This window comes from Capricornis sumatraensis, chromosome 7 (assembly GCF_032405125.1).
Source record: "Capricornis sumatraensis isolate serow.1 chromosome 7, serow.2, whole genome shotgun sequence".
NCBI classification, from domain to species: domain Eukaryota; kingdom Metazoa; phylum Chordata; class Mammalia; order Artiodactyla; family Bovidae; genus Capricornis; species Capricornis sumatraensis.
In genome coordinates, this window is record NC_091075.1 from 66,544,868 (window position 1) to 66,551,086 (window position 6,219).

Sequence of the window (6,219 nt, forward strand, 5' to 3'; positions counted from 1 at the left end):
TCAAGATTTGGATTTGAGAAAGGAGGGGATGTGAAAAAGAATAGAAGTCTCCCTTTAGACTCCAAGACTAAAACATGTGTTTGGACTCAGCTTTTAATAGAATGCTACAATAAGGGTATTCGGTGGTATTAGATTCTCATTTTGCTACTCTTTCTTAAACCCAATGCTTTCAAGAAGTGTATGGGTAGAACTTAGAAGTGCAGTGGTTTTATTGACAAAAGCAATAATTGGTCACTTCTTCCTTGAATGTCAGGTGATTTCACCCAATTTCCATCATTATTTCTACCTTAAATAATAGCAGTCGCAAATTCTGTTGTTGTTATTCAGTCACCTATTTGTGTCTGACTCTTTGTGACCCTATGGTCTACAGCATGCCAGGCTTCCATCCTTCACTATCATCTGGAGTTTGCCCAGGTTCATGTCCACTGAATCAATGATATCATCCAAGCATCTCATCCCCTGTTGCCCCCTTCTCTGCCTGCCCTCAATCTTTTTCGGTATCAGAATCTTTTCAAATGAGTTGGCTGTTCACATCAGGTGGCCAGTGTATTCCAATGAGTATTCAGAGTTGATTCCCTTTAAAACTGACTGGTTTGATCTCCTTTTTTTTTTTTTTTTTTTCTGTTTTTAAAATTGGGTATTTCTTTTTATTGTTGAGTTATGAGTTCATTGTATATTCTGGATACATTTCTTTTATCACATATCTGATTTGCAAATATTTTCTCTCATTTTATGCTCATTTTTTCACTTTCTCAGTGGTATTTTTTTTTTTTTTAAATTTTAAAATCTTTAATTCTTACATGTGTTCCCAAACATGAAACCCCCTCCCACCTCCCTCCCCATAACATCTCTGTGGGTGATCCCCATGCACCAGCCCCAAGCATGCTGTATCCTGCGTCAGACATAGACTGGCGATTCAATTCTTACATGATAGTATACATGATACAATGCCATTCTCCCAAATCATCCCGCCCTCTCCTTCTCTCTCTGAGTCCAAAAGTCCGTTATACACAGCTGTGTCTTTTTTCCTGTCTTGCATACAGGGTCGTCATTGCCATCTTTCTAAATTCCATATATATGTGTTAGTATACTGTATTGGTGTTTTTCTTTCTGGCTTACTTCACTCTGTATAATCGGCTCCAGTTTCATCCATCTCATCAGAACTGATTCAAATGAATTCTTTTTAACGGCTGAGTAATACTCCATTGTGTGCATGTACCAAAGCTTTCTTATCCATTCATCTGCTGATGGACATCTAGGTTGTTTCCATGTCCTGGCTATTATAAACAGTGCTAATAGACCTTTATGTGGTTGCCATTTATTAAGGCCAATACAAGCAAAGTTTGTCTTATTTTCCACAACCTTTAAATATTTGAAAAGTCAATGTGGTGGAGTAACAGAAGCAGAGTGACAGTTTGACTCATACTTTCCCAGCTAATGACCCTACAAAACAGAAGAAAGGGCAGAAAAGTCATCCTGCTAATGTCCATGTCCCATTCAGCCTGAGCCTGAGATATACTCAGGGCAGATAATGAGGATGATGCAAGAAAACATTTTTCCCCAAAGGAATGTTTCAGAAGATAATTTCATCTTAAAAGAATTAGATACATTTGGCCATATACCACCTTTTTATTTTTCAGAATTGAGTCTGTTCATATGATGATATTTATTTATCAGATGTGTTTCTTGGCCAGCTATGAAGATCTTACTTAAATAATCTGGGGAGCAGGGAGAAGTGTGGGAAGGTAAGAGAGAAAAAGGGAGAAATCAACCAGAAGGTATAGAAACTGGTAGAGATATTTTACCTCAGGAGTTCTTAAGATTTAGGGACTCAAATCAATATTTCCTGGATATTCTTAGAAGAAAAATGCATTTTTTTCTTTTTCTATTGAACATACCATTTGGATTTGAAACCTTAACTTTGGATAGAGTTGAATGTTAGTTTGTTGTCAGTGTTCCATAGTGTGCGGCTACAGTGCTGCCCAGCAGAAGTAGCACTGAAAGTACTTGGGAAAAAGGAGGCCCTGCTTAAGTAGATACAGAGCACCTTCACATAGCTTCAACTAGGGCTTCAGTAACTGGCTTCCCCAATGGCTCAGTGGTAAAGAATCTGCCTGCAATGCAGGAGCCACGGGCTTGTTCCCTGGGTCAGGAATATCCCCTAGAGAAGGGAAGGTCAACTCACTCCAGTATTCTTGTCTGAGAAATCCCTTGGCCATAGGAGCCTGGTGGGCTACAGTCCACGGGGTCACAAAAGAATCAGACACAACTTTACAACTAAACAACAACAACAGTACTAAAAAGGGCCAGAGTAGAAGAAATAATTCCTGGATGCCCTGTGGTTGCTAACTGACATGGTCATGATAGCCAGGAAATAGCCTGCAGGATGACGAGTGATTTTTGGCAGAGAATGTCTTGCTTAAAACAGGAAATCTTGCAATAACAGGTGGGCAGTGATGAAGCAGAACCAGAAAATATATTTTTCTAGATTTGACACTTTTTCAAACCCTTATCTTTCTTTGCTTCATAGCAAAGGGCTGCACATGTCTGGAGATTGTTTCTAAATTCTCAATGATTTATACAAACCTCCATTTACTAGTTAGTAAATAAGAGAAATATTAGTAACAGAAATTGAAGAAAGTAGGGAAAACCACTAGACCATTCATGTATGACCTAACTCAAATCCCTTATGATTATACAGTGGAAGTGAGAAATAGATTTAAGGGCCTAGATCTGATAGATAGAGTGCCTGATGAACTATGGAGTGAGGTTCATGACACTGTACAGGAGACAGGGATCAAGACCATCCCCATGGAAAAGAAATGCAAAAAAGCAAAATGGTTGTCTGGGGTAAGCCTTACAAATAGCTGTGAAAACAAAGGAGAAAAGGAAAGATATAAGCATCTGAATGCAGAGTTCCAAAGAATAGCAAGGAGAGATAAGAAAGCCTTCTTCAGCGATCAATGCAAAGAAATAGAGGAAAAGAACAGAATGGGAAAGACTAGAGATCTCTTCAAAAAAATTAGAGATACCAAGGGAACATTTCATGCAAAGATGGGCTCGATAAAGGACAGAGATGGTATGGATCTAACAGAAGCAGAAGATATTAAGAAGAGGTGGCAAGAATACACAGAAGAACTGTACAAAAAGGCTCTTCATGACCTAGATAATCACGAAGGTGTGATCACTCATCTAGAGCCAGACATCCTGGAATGTGAAGTCAAGTGGGCCTTAGAAAGCATCACTACGAACAAAGCTAGTGGAGGTGATGGAATTCCAGTGGAGCTATTTCAAATCCTGAAAGATGATGCTGTGAAAGTGCTGCACTCAATATGCCAGCAAATTTGGAAAACTCAGCAGTGGCCACAGGACTGGAAAAGGTCAGTTTTCCTTCCAATCCCAAAGAAAGCCAATGCCAAAGAATGCTCAGACTACCACACAATTGCACTCATCTCACATGCTAGTAACGTAATGCTCAAAATTCTCCAAGCCAGGCTTAAGCAATACGTGAACCATGAACTTCCTGATGTTCAAGCTGGTTTTAGAAAAGGCAGAGGAACCAGAGGTCAAATTGCCAACATCTGCTGGATCATGGAAAAAGCAAGAGAGTTCCAGAAAAACATGTATTTCTGCTTTATTGACTATGCCAAAGCCTTTGACTGTGTGGATCACAATAAACTGTGGAAAATTTTGAAAGAGACGGGAATACCAGACCACCTGACCTGCCTCTTGAGAAATCTGTATGCAGGTCAGGAAGCAACAGTTAGAACTGGACATGGAACAAAAGACTGGTTCCAAATAGGAAAAGGAGTACATCAAGGCTGTATATTGTCACCCTACTTATTTAACTTATATGTAGTGTACATCATGAGAAATGCTGTACTGGAAGAAACACAAGCTGGAATCAAGATTGCAGGGAGAAATATCAATAACCTCAGATATGCAGATGACACTACCCTTATGGTAGAAAGTGAAGAGAACTAAAGAGTCTCTTCATGAAAGTGAAAGAGGAGAGTGAGAAAGTTGGCTTAAAGCTCAACATTCAGAAAACTAAGATCATGGCATCCGGTCCCATCACTTTATGGGAAATAGATGGGGAAACAGTGGAACCAGTGTCAGACTTTATTTTTTTGGGCTCCAAAATCACTGCAGATGGTGACTGCAGCCATGAAATTATAAGACACTTAGTCCTTGGAAGAAAAGTTATGACCAACCTAGATAGCATATTCAAAAGCATAGACATTACTTTGCTGACTAAGGTCTGTCTAGTGAAGGCCATGGTTTTCCTTTGGTCATGTATGGATGTGAGAGTTGGAGTGTGAAGAAGGCAGAGTGCCAAAGAATTGATGCATTTGAACTGTGGTGTTGGAGAAGACTCTTGAGAGTCCCTTGGACTGCAAGGAGATCCAACCAGTCCATTCTAAAGGAGATCAGCCCTGGGATTTCTTTGGAGGGAATGATGCTGAAGCTGAAACTCCAGTACTTTGGCCACCTCATGTGAAGAGTTGACTCATTGGAAAAGACTTTGATGCTGGGAGGGATTGGGGGCAGGAGGAGAAGGGGCCTACAGAGGATGAGATGGCTGGATGGCATTACTGACTCGATGGACAGGAGTCTGAGTGAACTCCGGGAGTTGGTGATGGACAGGGAGGCCTGGAGTGCTGCGATTCATGGGATCGCAAAGAGTCAGACATGACTGAGCGACTGAACTGTCTGAACTGAATTGCATATTTAATTGCAGCATCATTTATGAGCATACAATGTATACAGTACTGTGCTAAGTAGGTGTGTTGGGCAATTGAAAGAACCATCACTTTTAAGGGGAAAAGGGCAGGCAAACCTGAAAGTTTTACATACTGTGCAGCAATTTATTATTGGGAAAAATAAATAAGATATATATTCCTAGAGAAGGAAAAAGTAAAATTGGTTTGAGATATGTTATAAAAGGTGGCATTAGGAACAGAGTGCATGATAAAGAATTTAAAAGATAATTACAATTTGAATCAGTAGGAAATAAAGCAATAGCCCAGGTGAATTAAGCTTCACACACTTCAGAAGGTAAGCTCCACAAAGGCCTTTTTTTTTTTTTTTTAGCATTGTATGCTCAGAACCCATGACAGTGCCTGATACATAACAAATATTCAACAAATGTTCACTAAATGAATGAATGCTGAATTGTTAAAACACTTAGAAACTATTGTAGTCCTTTTGTGATGACATTTGAGATGATATAATTAAAAAGAAATTTTTCTCCTTGGACTTAAACTTGGCAGTGAATATGGCTAAGGTTGACCAGTTTCTGTTTCTTATCAATTAAATGTTTCATGGGTTTTTCCTCGAAGTGTAGTCATTAACGAGCAGCTGCTCAGGGCAACGATAATGATGATGATAATACATTGCCCTTACACCATCTCCCTTATCCATGGAAATCTAAGTACTTTACCAACAGTAATTATCATAGCTCTTAAGGGAGGTAGGAAAGTATAATTAGCATTGTTTACAGATGAAAATTGAAATAGAGAGATATTAAGCAATCAGCTTAGAGGGATATATTAATAGTAAGTCAGCCATTTATTGTTTTCAAAATGTCAGCCTTCAAATTTTATTAAGGCTTGAGAACAGTGGATGACTAATATCTGTTAATTGTTCAAACCATAAGTTTGTGTCTCTTTTAGGGAGGTTAATAAAAAGACAGAAAAGATAAATCTTTAATTTTATCCATCAATGCACTCCTTGATATCTCATTTGAATTCTTGTTCAAATTGATGGGTGCTCATAGGTTAAGGAAAGTGTACATCTCTTGAAAGTCTTCTACGAAAGTTTCTTTGGCTCATAAATTTAGAAGTGCAATATTATTCAATTCTCAAGTCAAAATGACTGTACTATCACATTTTATGCCCTTTTCTCAAAGCTCTTCTGCTTTTTTTCTCCATACTTATAAAAAATGACCCCACCCCAGACACTAAGATCCTATTGATTTTGTAAATTAGATCTAAACAACAACTGAATTATATTAATTCACCATCAAGATAAGCTTATTTTGTGTTTGATTTGATCTTGTATTCTAAGCATAGTGATGAAAACTCTCCATTGATGGGTGCGTGTGTCTGTGTTTTGGGAACACCAATCATTTGTTTCTCTCTTCCTTTATTAATAGTATTACCAGGGTAAGCTAATAAGTTAATTTGTATTACCAGGATATTTCTGACACAGGTGGCA